Below are 16,171 nucleotides of genomic sequence, written 5' to 3'. Positions count from 1 at the left end.
TTGAACACAAATGATTGAATGATAGAGATAGGTTTTTCAATGGGGCTGCCCTTGTTGCCATTTCAAAATTCGAAAAACACATTCAGGTGACATCATTCGTGAAGACAAGTAAGTGAAGTAACAGCTTTAATGGTCCAGTGGTTTCTGAAGAGATGTAAGTGCGACGAAATGCATTTTGAGAGAAATAATGAGATGATCAAAACCCAATGTCAAATGAAGGTAAAAAAATAAAATATCACGAAAAAAAGTGCATTTTGTACAAAAATCAGATTCAAACCTCTTGAACAAATTGGCGTGTCATATTGGTGGGATCTGGTTCATGAAACTTTAGCTTCATTGATTTAGTCGTTATGACGGACAACGGACAATAGCCATGACAAAAGCTCAGTAAGGTGATCTAAAAATGAACGATCCTAAAATTAAAAATCGATTAAATTTTGCAAGGGTTGAGATGGGGTTTTTTCAATTTGCTTAATGAATGCATGACTCTTTGTCAACAATGACTACATATATATTTTGAAATATCGATTATACAATAATATCAGTACTCTCTTCTCGTACACATTCCGTCCTTTAACGCCCAAAGTGTTAGCGATGCTCTTTTATATTTGACCAAAGGAGCAGGATAAGGACAAACTAATTTGCACTCCGATGAACATCAAAGACAAATTCCACAATAAGGAGTTAGCACAACACCATCAGTGGCAACTAGTCCGATGAACCACACATCGGAAAGGTCAAAGCAACTTTTCCTAGAAATCTGGGCTATAAATCCTGTAATTACAACAACACGTGTTCCATTATTAAGTTCGATACTGCAAGTTTGCCATGTTCGTTAATGTCGACTTAATCGAAGAGAACCGGCTCATCTGATCAACGACAGAGCCAGGTCTCAATGAAAGAAGCACGGCCAGTAAAATAGAGTCTTGTGTGGCAGGTTCAACGTCCAATTGGATGTGGGGATGGTTTCTATCAACAGTAATCTTCACGAAGGCAAATACATTAGAACCTTGGTGCTTAGATAGAGATATCGGAACCATCGACCGATGCCTAGGATCATGGGTTTACTAGTACTTGGTGTTGAACGTTTTGAGTGCCCTATTGTCCTCTGGGAATACCAGATGATGAAACGGCCAATGTGGCCTATTATGCTCAACAAGGACCTTCCATTATAGTCAACAGGAAAAGGATTATTTTTCATCATTTCCATTAGCGAGTGAGTGAGTTGGGTTTACCGCCGCTTTTAACAGCATTCCAGTTATATCGCGGCGTGTCAGCTTACTTGATGTGGGAGGTTGTGACTTGGTTGATGCATGTCATCGGTCCCAATTGCGTGGATCGATGCTCATGTTGTCAATCACTGGATTGTCTGTTCCAGACTCGGTTATTTACAGACCGCCGTCATATAGCTGGAATATTGCTGAGTGCGGCGTTAAACAACAAACCAAACCAAACCAAAACTAATGTGGGAGGAAAGGCCGAGGTGATGAAGGGCATTCATTTCCATTACAATTGTTGGTGAATCTTGGTTTAATGCAGCGACGCAGGCTGTGGGTGAAGGCCGCTTTTCGCGGACACTCAGTGTCACGGAGTTTCAGTGAGCCATTTATATAATTTTCATCACTATTTGGTCTCTTACGCCAATAACCGAGACGATAATCGAGACGATAACCGAGACAATAACCGAGACGATAACCGAGACGATAACCGAGACGATAATCGAGACGATAACCAAGACGATAATCGAGACGATAATCAAGACGATAACCGAGACGATAATCGAGACGATAATCGAGACGATAACCGAGACGATAATCAAGACGATAACCAAGACGATAATCGAGACGAGACGATAATCGAGACGATAATCGAGACGATAATCGAGATTGACTATTCTCTAGCGTTGACGTCTTGAATTACGTTCATTTCATGGTAAACCCATTTTTGCTTACATCTAAACTGTCCAGTTATGGTTGAAGTCAAAGGCCTGGTTTGGTAATTTCAATAAGTTTATAAAAAATAGTCCCCTAAATATGTCACGTCTTTCGACAACACGATGCGACTCCATGCGATAACAACTCCTTGACTGGCACTGGAACTGCGTTGACATATTGAATTTCAAGCAGATCAGTTATAGCATAGTATCCGTTACAATTGACGTTCGACACTGGTCGTTCTTTGGCCTTGACGTTTTGACTTTTCCAAGTATTTCAGTTACATCGCGGAATGAGTGAGTGAGTGCATATGGTTTTACGCCGCTTGAAGCAATATTCCAGCAATTTCACGGCGGGGGACACCAGAAATGGGCTTCACACATTGTACCCATGTGGGGATTCGAACCCGGGTATTCGGCGTGACGAGCGAACGCTTTAACCACCAGGCTACCCCACGCCCCATATCGCGGAATGACTGCTAGTGGAGTATTGCGGGTAATTACTTTATATCACAGGTACTATTTTTTTTATAAATTACTACTCTGTTTAAGCCTACAACCGCGAATATAATGCTGACAGAAGAGGTTGCACAAGGGAAGAATCTACGATGCGAACCACAGACCAGCTGGCCGAGTAACGAAAGCATAAAGGACAGGTGTCCGGAGTAAGGGGGTTCGATCTAATGAGGTAAAGTTGTATTCCCAGTTAACAGGATCACACGCAATAACCAGACTATACACAGTAATACTATTTTCCAGACAACACTGTCTGCTTAAACTCGATTTGTTTTTTGTGTGATATGCATTACATGAAAACTGTAAAAAAAACATTTGTTAGAGTAAGTGGAGACATAAATCAGTTTCCTAACTGGACCAGTGTCTCATTCAAAATAATGAATTTAATAAAAGTCTTTTATTACTTTGAAAATAACCCAACAAACTGCAAGCAAAATAAACCGAAAAACGATTTCGGTTAAAAACAAGAAAAGCTTTCAATGCTCTTGCATTCAACCGATGACATGAAGATAAATAGCTGACCAGTTTATTATAAACTGACTTTCACATACAATGACTTTCCCAGTGTGCGGTGGTTCTGTGATATGCATACACGATATATCAATTAAATGTGTTTTAAAAAAATGTCATCCATTAAATACGGAACTCAAGAAAGACGCTTAATCAATAGTAAGAATAATAAAACAGCAATATATCTGGATTGTTCCGTCCTGATACCATGCCAATGTGCAAGGAAATGTATATATTATGTGTATGTTGGCGTAAACAAACCAGCATGATACGCCTATGGATAACCCTGTGCACACACTGGTTCTGTTCTAGATTAATAAACGAACAAGGTTCGTATTTAGAGGTATGCACATAGCATCTTTAATATCACTTCACACAGGATGAAGAACGACGCACTGCTTTATCAGACAGGAGTCCCTGCTGCGTCTGTTAATTCCATCACGGACTATACAAGTCCGTGATTCCATGTATTAAAATGAGCAGTTTTTGTACATTGCAATGATTTGACTGATGCTTAGACTCATATTTAAAGCCGTAACATTTACATTAATAATACTGACCGATTTTTCTGAATGGTTCTATCAGGTATAACTGGATAAAAGTGTCGTATTAATATTAATATATTTTCGTTTATTACGTTTTATTACGAAATATTTTACTTAGATCGTTTGGAGCTTGAATATAAGTCAGTTTTATGGTAATCATACTCGTTAAAGCGGGAAATGAGATATTTTATTAGCCATAAATTTCATATGTTCTTGTGAATATTAATTAACTTTTGAATTACGGATTGTAATTTTAGCTAAGAGTTTCAAAATGTGGTACATGTTCTTTAAAATGCGCATTTGGGGGATGTCGACATGTTTTTAATTGTTTTTAATTTTGCAGTATGTGATAATCATTTAAGTCAAAGTACAGTGGTAGAAGAGGAAAGGATTTTTTCTTACCAAGAATTCTTCCAACATGTTGAATGTTTACATCCATGTTGTCGCTGCTTTGTTCATGTTTGTGGGTAAATAATGTTTGTGTTCTCTAGCTGTTTCTTTATATAGGAATGCATCAGCCTTACTGAATTTCCAAGCCACAAAAAAATCAAAGAGTTTACGTCTGTATGTAAACAGGAAAACTCCAAAAAGGAGTTCTGTGTCTTGAGACAACACAGAATAATTAGAAACATGACAAAAGTCATCCCAAAGTACACGGTAAAGTAAACACTCTCTTTACATGGAAACGTGATATTTGAAAGATAAACTTCTTATTGACAAAACAGTTTTGAGAGTTTGAAAGAAGAAACCTACTGTTGGCATGAGTCATACGCAGGTTAAAACGAACGTGGCTTCCTATTCAAAGAATGGCAAATTAACCTTAAAACGCAGCTACAACTGTTCTGGAAGCTTAACCGGTTGATAAACTTCGAGTAATCCGACCTTTCGAGGTAAACGGTTAACGCCATTTACCGCCTCGGACTAAAAGTCACAATGATCAAAGGTGGTATCTTTTTCTTTTTTACTAAGTACATGTTACACGTGAATATGTGTGTTGACGGACGCTTGCCTGTTATTATGCTTTGGTGATAAAGTATAAAAAAACCCATTAGTTTCCTTTGCTTTATCGGTTAAGCAACGATGTCTTGTTTCTCCTCACTAACAGCTGTATTTTAGGAAGAATGGGGGGCCATTTTCCAGTGGGAGTAAATATGGAAATAGTAGTAAAAATCATATGAATGGATCACTAAAAACAATGACAATACTACGTGTTCGTTGTAAGGGTAAGTATGTCCTGGCGTACCGGTAGCACTGCAATTCACACAATTTGCATAGAAATGTACCTGTTTGTTGCTTAGAATCGCACAGCAGTAGCCCTCCCAAAATATCTCCCGATTGCGTTTCTAAGTTTGTCAGCACTATGCCCGTGCTCGTGGGTTTCACCAAAGTGGTAAACTGGTAGACCTGCATTACTCCGGGCGCTCCTCCCACTTTAAACTGACACGCCGTGATGTAACTGGAATACTGTTCACAGAGTCGTTGAACCCAAAGCACTCTCAGTCCTCTTTATCTTCAAACAGCCGAAAAAGAAATAATTTATGTTGGGCTACCTTATCAACATAAGCTGTGAAGAACCATCCCTTATTAAAGTTGGGAAGAGACACAATACACTCCCTGACTCCTGACATATGCTTTGACAGAACAATACAATTGGCACATACATTAGTAATGAACCAAACGAGTTGCAACAGCGGTGTCTCAATGCGTAATGCCGACCACAGCACGGTCATGATAAACAGCTGTTACACTTTCAGTGCGACATTGTCACACAATGCTACAGCGTGTCAAACCACAGCAGCGTCTTTCAAACGGTGTCTTTCAACCGCATCCTGTTACTGCTACTCTTTGATCATATATGCAATTTCCCCAAAGTAAAGCTTCATTCTAAAAACATTTCTTTCAAACACAAGACTTCCTTTCACGTAACATGATACCATCCACAAGGCTTGGGCATGTTCGGTCCCGATGGACTCAAGTGAACGAAACAGCCTCATGGTGTAAAGGTCTGTTCTTACATAATTTAGCCCCGTTAATGGAATCGCACTGCAAACTAATGGTTAAAGTGTGGTTGTCATGTTACATTTACTCTAATCGATATTATTATACATGGCATGTCACGGACTTCTCCGTGGATGCAGGAATAGAAAGCAACATACTTGCGCATGGTCGAATAAATCCTTTTATATAAAACTTGCAGCATTATCTAAGTGGGTGCGAGCAATGTTTACTGTCACGTCAGCAATAACGTAGCCATTTTATGACTTGAACATGTTTACATTGATATTATTTCACAAAACCTGTCGTTAAGGGAAGTATAATCAATAGTAACCAAGATGACGTCTTATGCATTCCATATTGTGACTTGTCCCATATGTTCCCGTGTTATTTTGCAGGTGAACAATTGACTTATCTTTGCATGTGTTTGTAACGTGTGCCACTTGTGGGGCAGGATACGCTCACATTTTTGCAAACACCTGGTATCATCACTGTTTGATAATGATTCGTAAACACATGTTCATGATTGTGGAATCGTACAATGGACTTCATTGAGAAAAAGTGGCATAACTGAAATTTAAACTGGACGTTAAAATAACACTAAATTGACGTTACAGTAACACTCAGTTGACGTTACAATAACACTCAGTTGACGTTACAATTACACTCAGTTGACGTTACAAAAACACTCAGTTGACGTTACAATAACACTAAGTTGACGTTACAAAAACACTAAATTGACGTTAAAATAACACTACATTGACGTTACAAAAAACACTAAATTGACGTTACAATAACACTCAGTTGACGTTACAATTACACTCAGCTGACGTTACAATAACACTCAGTTGACGTTACAATAACACTCAGTTGACGTTTCAAAAACACTAAGTTGACGTTACAATAACACTTAGTTGACGTTTCAAAAACACTAAGTTGACGTTACAATAACACTAAGTTGACGTTTCAAAAACACTAAGTTGACGTTACAATTACACGAGGTTGGCGTTACAATAACACTAAGTTGACGTCACAATGTGTGACGAAGTTCGTGCCACGTCAATTACAGAATTTTATTTACAATGACAGAATATTGTTTATTCTTAAGTTGGGAACGTAACTGCAGCGGAACCTCGTAAACGGCGGAGGTCGAAGTCCCACTGTGGTTTTCCGGTTACACAAGTGTCCGGAGTATCATTACACCAATAGGCCACCTGTATACCAAGCTTGGTTCTCCTAACTCTAAACCCAATAACTGGCGTTAAATGTTATAATCGTTATAATTATCATTATTAATATCATCATGAAGTTGGGGTGGGGGGTATATAGAACGGTTGCTGTCCGTCCTTCTGTCTTTCTCGCCGCTTCCCCCGCTTGGGAGTCGGACAACTTGGTACTTGGGATGCAAGTGTGACATTTCGAAAGCGAGGTCCGCGTTTTTGCCATGTTTTTCCTGAATCTTGTCATTACATCAGTGTCAAAAGGGACAATAGTAGCAGCAGCAGTAGTAGTAGTAGTAGTAGTAGTAGTAGTAGTAGTAGTAGTAGTAGTGGTAGTAGTAGTATTGTTGTCATTGTTATTTTTATTAATAACATTATTATTATTAACCATATTTTCAAACTTAATATTATTATCGTTGTTCTTTTTCTTCTTGTTATTATCATTTCTTCATCATAGTTATTTTTAAGATTGTGAATGAACTTCGAGTTCGCAAGAAAGGAGAACACGTGTTCACGTACGCACAACCAATACAACAAGGAAGTATGGAGAGAGCTTCCGTAAACACTGACTGATCTTTGATGGTCATCTGTACCGTTTTAGATCTTTCATTGACCACTAAATATTTGCTATGGTTAATGCAATACCAGAATTATCATCAATGTCCTTATAATTGGTACTCCTTAACAACCAACCGTCAATACTTTTACTATTGCTGAAGAAATCGACCCATGAAGGATAAACAACATCAAAAGAGAGCTTAAGATCAAAGCACGTTACGTGTAATGAAAATCAGATGCTTACAGTTCCGAGGAAGTTTACAAATATTTGTAAAGAGAGGAGTATCAACATGCCAATTAATTTTCAGCGTGGGAATCCGTCATCGTATCAATAAGCGAAACATTGTTACTAAAACAAAATACAACACTACTGAATAATTATCACGATTCCAATTACAGAACAAATATGACCTGGATCGATGTTCATGATGTCAATCCACTGGATTGTCTGGTCCAGACTCGATTATTTACAGATCCCCGTCATATAGCTGGATTCGGCGTTTAACAACAAATAAACTATCAAACAAACAGGGTTACTGCCCCTGGTCGTATAATGATAATGATTCTATTCCCAGATTACCGCTTCCCGCGTATCATAATTAGTCCGTGCTCGTTGGGACCCATGAAGATTCTGGGGTAGAATAGGTCTTCAGCAACCATGCTTGCCGTAAAAGGTGACTATGCGTGTCGTAAAAGGCTACTAACGGGATCGGGTGGTCAGGCTCGCTGACTTGGTTGATGCATGTCATCGATCCCAATTGCGTGGATCGATGCTCATGCTATCAATCACTGGATTGTCTGGTCCAGACTCGATTATTTACAGACCGCCGTCATATAGCTGGAATATTGCTGAGTGCGGCGTTAAACAACAAACCAACCGTGCTCGTTGGTTTCACCAAAGTGGTAAACATAAGAGACCTGCATCATTCAGACTTTCCACCTTCATTAAACTGATATCACTGAAATACTGTTCAAAGCGGCGTAAATAATCTCACTCACTCATATCTCGAATCTGTTTACTGCATGGAGCGGAAGACATCGTGTATTCTGAGGCAGACTTTCTAGTAGCTATTGCCTGGGGATGATAGGTAAGGAAGTAGATCAGACAAGCAGGAAACCTATTTAACTTGGCGTGTGACCAAATCAGTGGATGTTACGACAAGGTTAATACAAGCATCTAAATAACGACTCATGTGTATTTCGTTAACCCTGTAGATACATGCAGACAATGTTCGAGAATCGAGAAAACCCCTAGTAAACAATTCAGATATACCACTGAAAGAAGTAAAAGAACACCCGATTCTTTCAAATTACAGTAAACTACGGTTATAACGAACACGCTTATAACGAACTAACGGATATAACGAACTAACTTTTTAGTCCCGACTATATGCTGTAGTTATGCTGTAGTTATGCTGTTAACGAATTACGGTTATAACGAACTAAAATTAGTAGTCCCTTTGAGTTCGTTATAACCGTAGTTTACTGTACTATGGTCAATCAGTCACGAAACGTTCTTTAACTTATTTTGAGTAGTATATGTCACACTATGTCTCTGAGTGTGTACATTAATTCTGTGTGTGTCAAAATATGGATATATGCGTGTGTCTTTATATATTTGATCGTGTCTTTCTCTGTATGTGTGTATATGGTCTTTCAGACATGCACGTCCTGTAAATAATTTTTGATTGGCGCCAAAATGATGCAACCTAACCCTTACAGATGAAGAGATTTGTCTGATGTGAGTTCACACACATTACGTTTGGGTTTTTGATGAAGGAGCAAAATAAAGGTGACTGTACGCCCTTGAAAGTACGTACTCGTTGGAAAACTAGGTATTTCGGTGTGACCCAGCTGTGGATCTGTAGGGGTTTGACTGATGAATGATGACCCGTGGCGTGGAAATGGCAGGCTGAATAGCATTAACCCCATGGAGCCGAGCACGTGGGTGTTACAATAGCGGACGAGTGTCGAGATATTTCTGTTGCTGAGTAAATATTGTCTGCTTGTGATGTTAAAAGTAGGACTGATTTTTTTCGGCTTGTGCGCAACAACCACGTTACATGTCTGAGTGCTGAGTGAGACAACATCATAATTGCTTCCATCTCTGGGGTTCATTCACACTCCCAATGTCAATTCTGATCGTTGTATTACTTAAATCTTTGATATGATATGCACGTGAATACTGTGGGAAACCTAATATCAGTGACGTTCACGTTGAATGTGACTGAACGTGCATGCACGTGCATATTGATTGAAACCTGATATGACATGATCGTGCAACTTGAGAGCAATCTGGAGTCGATAACATGTGCAGGCGATGTCAAATTTCAGTCAAAATCTACGTCAGGTTTCTCCCAATATTCACGTGCATTTGAGGGAAATCTAACATTGAATGAAACACGACATGAACTGCACGTGCATATCCGGTGACTCTGACACGAAATGCACGTGCACGGTGATCATAAGTGACATCTGTTACGTTCCACGCATGGTAATCTATATTTGGCGAGACAAATATATGTTCAGGAGAAATTGGTTCAATATTACGACAAATATCTGTGATATCATTACAGATAAATATTTATAAGATTTTGCCAATACATTAACTGACATTTATCATGGGGTGACTTGACCCACGCCCCTTTTCTGTTGCCGGCGTTCTAGTCTGATATCAATCAGCTTCCGTGATACTTCTCCGAGTAACTATTGATGGACATCTAATTTGTTGCTATGCTTCATCTATTTCTGAATGACCGATTTATATCCGTACAGATCACCGTGTCAAGTGCTGAATAAGTGTGCACAGTTGAAATTCCTCTTTCGAGGGGCACTTTCGATAGGCACTTCATTTCTTCTCTCTCCGAAATGTAGTACCGAAATAAACATTGTGAAAATCATTATCATTTTTTTCCGTGCCAGGTCTTCGATGGCAGGAATAAACAGATTGCTGCCCTGGAAATAACTGAAAATCAATGTCAAGGAATCAACGAATCACAAATCTTTCCAACATTATGCTTTTTGTAGATTGAGATATGTAGATATTTAGACTGTTCGCTTTCCCGTCCAGTATTGGTTATTGGGCGGATCAAGAGGTGGGGTTGGAATGGGTAAAAATTGGGTGTAAACCAAATGAAGTATGTTGTAGATACCCTCCCCCCCAAAAAAAAATAAAAATAAAAAAAATATAAAAATAATAATAATAAAACAAGTGCAAAAGTGAGCGTGGCTCACTAATACCCCCGACCCGCCTAGTGTGTCAGTAGTTACAAAGTAAATAGCTAGGATAGGGTTAGCCTTAGGGTTTGAAAAATTCATAAAAAAATGGAAAATTAATAAAAACTTTTTTTTTTCTTTGGACTGCACCCCTCCATATGACAAGGATTATATGTACTTAGTTTGAGATCAATCCACTAAATAGTGTAAGAGAAATCGCGCGGACAAAGTTTTCGGACGGACGTTAGGATTTGAAAAATTCATCAAAAAATGAAAATTAATAAAAACAATTTCTGTCTTTGGACTGCACCCCTCCATATGACAAGGATTATATGTACTAAGTTTGATATGAATCCCCTGCATAGTTTAAGAGAAATCGCGCGGACAAAGTTTTCAGACGGACGTTAGGGTTTGAAAAATTCATAAAAAAATGGAAAACTAATAAAAACAATTTTTTTCTTTGGACTGCACCCCTCCATATGACACAGATTATATGTACTAAGTTTGAGATAAATCCCCTGAATAGTTTAAGAGAAATCGCGCGGACAAAGTTTTCGGACGGACAGATGGACGGACGGACGGACGGAACCTTGGTATAACTATATACCCCCGACATTTTGTCGGGGGTATAACAAAATAAAATAAAATACCCCCGCCCCCGCCCCCGCCCACACTGAGAGAGGATTTTGTTATTGGACCCGTCCCTTTTTAAAATTCTGGTACCGCCCTTGGTGTTAACACATTTGAACTGAGTAATATTCAAGGCGATATTGGCGCTCTAGGTTTGTTGGGAGACTTCGGTATACATCTGTGTACATAACCATGCCGATAAGAGACGACCACCGAGATACCTTAACAAAGAGAGACATGGTGCCGTTGCACAAAGCGAGATAATATCTTAACATAGACTTACGACGGTCGTAGCGCTAAGGTATTTTTGTACAATGGCGCCCGTCGCAGCGTCATGATGGCTGCGTTAAGCCAGCCCAACGTCTTACAACTAATCAATAGAAAAAGTAAAGTTAACGATTTTCTTTTTTAAAGAGATTATACCGGTTAAAAAAAACGCCAATAGAACAATGATTACATATGTGCCTCAAAGTTCACTTTCTTCGGGATTGGAGTTTTACTGTTATCAATAATAGTTTCAAGTTCTTTCTCACGAGAGGGGGCACGGGTAGCGCCATGGTTTCAGGTGCCACAGTTCGCGAGGGGGGCACGGGTGGCCCAGTCGTCTAAGGCGCCGCGATTCGCTGTGCAGAGTTGCGTCCCTTCGGCACGCCAGAAACCTATGATTGTGGGTTCGAATCCCGATTCGCCCCATTATGTTTCTAGGGTTTCACCGAAGTGGTAAACGTCTTAGACCTGCATCACTTCGGGCTTTCCTCCCACATTAAGCTGGCACGCCGTGATATAACTGGAATATTGTTAAAAGCGGCGTTAAACCAAACTCACTCACTCACTCAATCATATTCAGATCTGTGCAAAAAGATTCAGAGTGATACAAAACTCCCAAACAAACATCACTTCGGGTTTTCCTCAAACATTAAGCTGACACGCGTTGATATAGCTGAAATACTAACAAAGCGACATCTTACTCACTAATATGAGTTTGAAGAACGCCCCCGCTGGAAGGCTGGTTGCACTGGCGTAGCATCTAACCCTGACGGCGTAAAACAATAACCCCTTCACACAGGTACCAATTTAGCCTGCTTGAGACCACATGTCAGTTATAAAACCCTCAAACGGTTAACAGATTGAACAGATATAGAGAAAGATTCACACATAGCCACACCCAATGGAAACGATCAAATTCATAAATGTCAATGCATCTTTGTAAGCGATGGCATCTGGTGACCATAATGCCAAGCCTCGTGCGTTGATTTACTGTCACAATTATGACGATTCTAAAAGCTTTGAACTATAACTCTCACCTCAAGGTAATGTACCACTGGGTTTAGTATGATCCTCAAGCCTTCCCCATCCATACTGTCGGACATATAAACTATCACACAAACCAGTCCCGTTTGATCACGACGCCATGCGGCAATTAACTGTCTGAGTCCAATAAACAATGATACATGGCTATGAACATGTTCCAATCAATATCAGTTAAAGGCCAATGAGTATTAATGATTTATCACTTACATCGATGTTTCACGTGCTGCAGTCGCATTGGAACACCTGCCACGGTTATGTCTTCATGTCAAATACTGCTGCATAGCATACAGACACAATGCTATTTATCTGACTAATCCTGTGAGGTCACCAGGATCTAGCATATCCGCCTTATCCTAAATATGAGGGAGCCGTTCAAAAGTTCCATGGCGGATAAAATCTTAAGTCCTTAAAACATTTTTAATGGTTTTATTTTTCGGGAGAGGGAAGTCCTATCGTCAAAAAGGACGGGTTTTAGGGTGGTCTGGTTGTTTAATAACAACAACTTATATTGAACCTGCTACCTGATTCCTTAGGATATGTTGACAAGAAGTGGAATTTACATGATTAATTGATTGGGACAAGTTCCTTCTACTTTTCCTTCCCTCTGTCATCCCATTGGTTTACATGTATGTTTCACTGCGACTCCCGGATTTTCCTCCTAACCTTATATCATGGAGAGAGTTGGGTTGTAACGCCGCTTTTAACAGTATTCCAGTTATATCGCGGCGTGTCAGCTTAATGTGGCAGGAAAGCCCGAAGTGATGCAGGTCTTAGACGTTTACCACTTCGGTGAAACCCACGAGCACGGGTATTGTGCTGACAAACCTAGAAACATAATCGGTGCGAATCGGGATTCGAACCCACAATCATAGGTTTCTGGCGTGCCGAAGGGACGCAACTCTGCACAGCGAATCGCGGCGCCTCAGGCGACTGGGCCCACCGTGCCCCCGCAAGTTTCAAAATAAAAGAATAACAAAATATCATAAATACTAAGTCTTACCATGTATGAGATATGTGCATACATGCAGAGATATAAAAATGTATGTGTACCTTTAAGGAGAAAGGTGATGGAGTACTTTTTAGGTTAAGCGAAAACCCAGGTTCGAGTCCAACATGGGTACAATGTGTGAAGTCAATTTCTGGCGTACCTCGCCGTCATATTGCCAGAATTATGCTAAAGGCGGCGTAAAACCAAACCCACTCATTCACTATGAAGCAGAAAACGGGAATGATTGTATATGGTGTGGGTAATGTTAGCGCTTTCAGCATGCAGCATTAATGTCAGTGACTGTTCATAAATATTTAGCAAGAATGTTGTGTGATGTGTGGCTTCTTCAGGCTGTCAACTTCTTCAAAACACCGAGAGACAGCGGACACCTTTGATTTGTAGAAAGGTCTGCTAATTCTACACGAAAAGGATATAAAGATCGCCACAATTCAATTTGGCTTCCTCTCTGGTGATAGTTATACCACCGCGTTCCTCTGCCCACAAGCTGGACTTGACAGGAATAAGCAGAAAGGAGCTTCTTCACACACCATAAAAATGTCGATTCGAAAGTTCAAAGGCCTACAAATTCAATAACTTAAAATTATTGAGAAGCAATACCTCGAGGTGGCGTTTTAAAGATGCGGAGAGTCAGAGGCACGAAGTCTCCAAGCTGTTAATTCTGCTGATCTCTGAATCTAAGCATCTTCCCGATTCCACCTTATCAGCTGTCATTTAACATCAATGGGTAGAGGACAATTTGGGGTATTCTTATGGTCCAAGTACCGTTACACAAAGGTCTCTGACGCACGTCGTGTCCCGCTAACGACGCAGGACTGTACGCGCGATGATATTGCCTTTCCACTGGAGCTACAACCTGTTACGTTGTCTTTTAAAATGAGTGAGTGAGATGGGTTTTCGAGGCCAGTAACACTAATCAAGTCATATCACGTTGGTTAAGATATAGAGAATCTCACCGGAGTGTCTTTTGATATCAAAAAATCAACACGAGTTGATAAAAGTAGAAAAACTCTGAGGTTTTTCGAGGAGTTTTTCCACTTTTATCAACAAGTGTCGATATATTTTATATCAAAAGATACGAGGGCGAGATTTTATTCATCAACCAACATCATTCTTCCAACTTTTTCAGTGTCTAGACGGTAATAAGCAGTGTCTTAAGTGTAAAAAGTACTGCTGATAGCTTCAATAGCAGAGCCATTAGTGATGTCATTTGATTGTGACGTCATGGTTACCAATGACTTCACAGTAGTCTGCAAAGCATTGTGATGCAATTTCATTGCAGCGATATCTACAGTGTAGATATCGCTTGATCTCACCCTAGCGATATCTCCTGTGGGAGCCAGTTTTGGATGACAATAGACTATACTTCACACAAAATATATCCAAGTGTGGTATCGAACCCGGACGTTACGGCTGGTGAGCAAACGCTTCAACCACCAACCTACCACAACCCCGACCTTAATCAACGGATTTGTATGGACGTTGGTGTGTATATGTGTGTGAGTGCGCGAGCGCGCGCGTGTGTGAGTGAGTGACCTTATGGGTGCTAGGATAGAATTGTGCTATGACGTCATGAAGACGTTTGCCGTCAACTTACTTCTGTGAAGATGTTTGCCGTCAACTTACTTCTGTGAAGATCTCCATGTGTCATGTCATGTATCTCAGTAATAAATATGAATTGAAGCTTGTGAATTGTATGTTTGTGTTCTGAAGATGATGTTGTTTTAAAATATAACGAAAAGTCAAAATGTGATTTTTCACCCTTAAGATTCCTTCCCATGGTTGGTCACATATATATCGTGTATGTTAATTGTTTAAAGGTATTGTTTAAAGGTATATCTGTGTTGTATTTAATAGTATTTCGGCCAATAGATTATTTGCTGGTCGGGGACACGGTTGGTCCAGTCGTCCAAGGCGCTAAAACGTTGTGCATAATTGCCTCCCCTGATGGGTGACCGCCTCCGTGGTCTAGTGGTAGAGCGTCCGCCCGGAGAGCGGAAGGTCCGGGGTTCGATCCAAAAGATGTTAAAAGATGGTACTTGTTGTTACCCTGTCTGGCGCTCGGCATTAAGGGGCTAGAACAAGGACTGGTCGGCTCGGAGTCAGTATGCTATGTCTGAGTGGGGTATTCATGTTAAACTGCGGCATGGTGTCTCAGTGAGCTAGCACTATAAATCGGCATCAGTTTGGACTAGTTCAAGCAGCCACACAAACACACACACGTACATGCACGTCGCTATATAAGTGCAATAATCTTGGACGCGACGTTAAACCCCATTTCACCTCCCCTGATGTGCCAAGATCCTATGATCACGAGTTCGAATCCAAGTTTTTCCCTGATTTTGGTCATCAGTTCGTTAGCACCATGTCCGTGTTATTGTGTTCCTCCAATGACGTTCAAATGCTGTGTCACTTTCATCTCCCCTCACACATTTAGTTGGCAGCACGTGCGAGAAGTTGTTCAAAGCGCCGTAAAATCCCACTCACTACATACAGGTGTTCCCGACCAATCGCGTGACTTGCTACCCTAAACCGCAAAAACCCTTAAATTCTTCTTATTTGTTTTAACACACAATAAGTATATCGATGTAACTATAAATTGTCAACACCAGAGAACAATCAGTCTCAATTATCTGCATAAGCATATTACACAGGGCGCAGAAAGCAAGAAAACAACAATGCAAATTATATGAACGGATCACAGATAAATCAGTGATGACACCAGCTGTTC

The 16,171-nt window shown here is 40.2% G+C and overlaps 1 protein-coding gene across 8 annotated transcripts in view; it reads right to left on the bottom strand.

Moving 5' to 3' along the window:
* LOC124148703 (5-hydroxytryptamine receptor-like) overlaps positions 1-16,171 on the bottom strand; it is a 205,527-nt gene that overhangs the window by 39,615 nt on the left and 149,741 nt on the right. Inside the window, exon 2 of one of the 8 annotated variants that reach the window (XM_048387264.1) lies at positions 8,277-8,352. The exons of 5 other annotated variants lie outside the window; for them this stretch is intronic. The gene's annotated coding sequence lies outside the window, so the exon portion shown is untranslated. Of the gene's footprint in view, positions 1-8,276; positions 8,353-12,427; positions 12,532-12,641; positions 12,752-16,171 lie in introns of those variants that run through there. 2 more of the 8 variants (XM_046519946.2, XM_046519947.2) reach the window with 2 other exon arrangements.

Source organism: Haliotis rufescens, unplaced genomic scaffold (genome assembly GCF_023055435.1).
Source record: "Haliotis rufescens isolate VD_foot unplaced genomic scaffold, xgHalRufe1.0.p SCAF_69, whole genome shotgun sequence".
NCBI classification, from domain to species: domain Eukaryota; kingdom Metazoa; phylum Mollusca; class Gastropoda; order Lepetellida; family Haliotidae; genus Haliotis; species Haliotis rufescens.
This window is presented reverse-complemented; position numbering and strand designations above follow the sequence as displayed.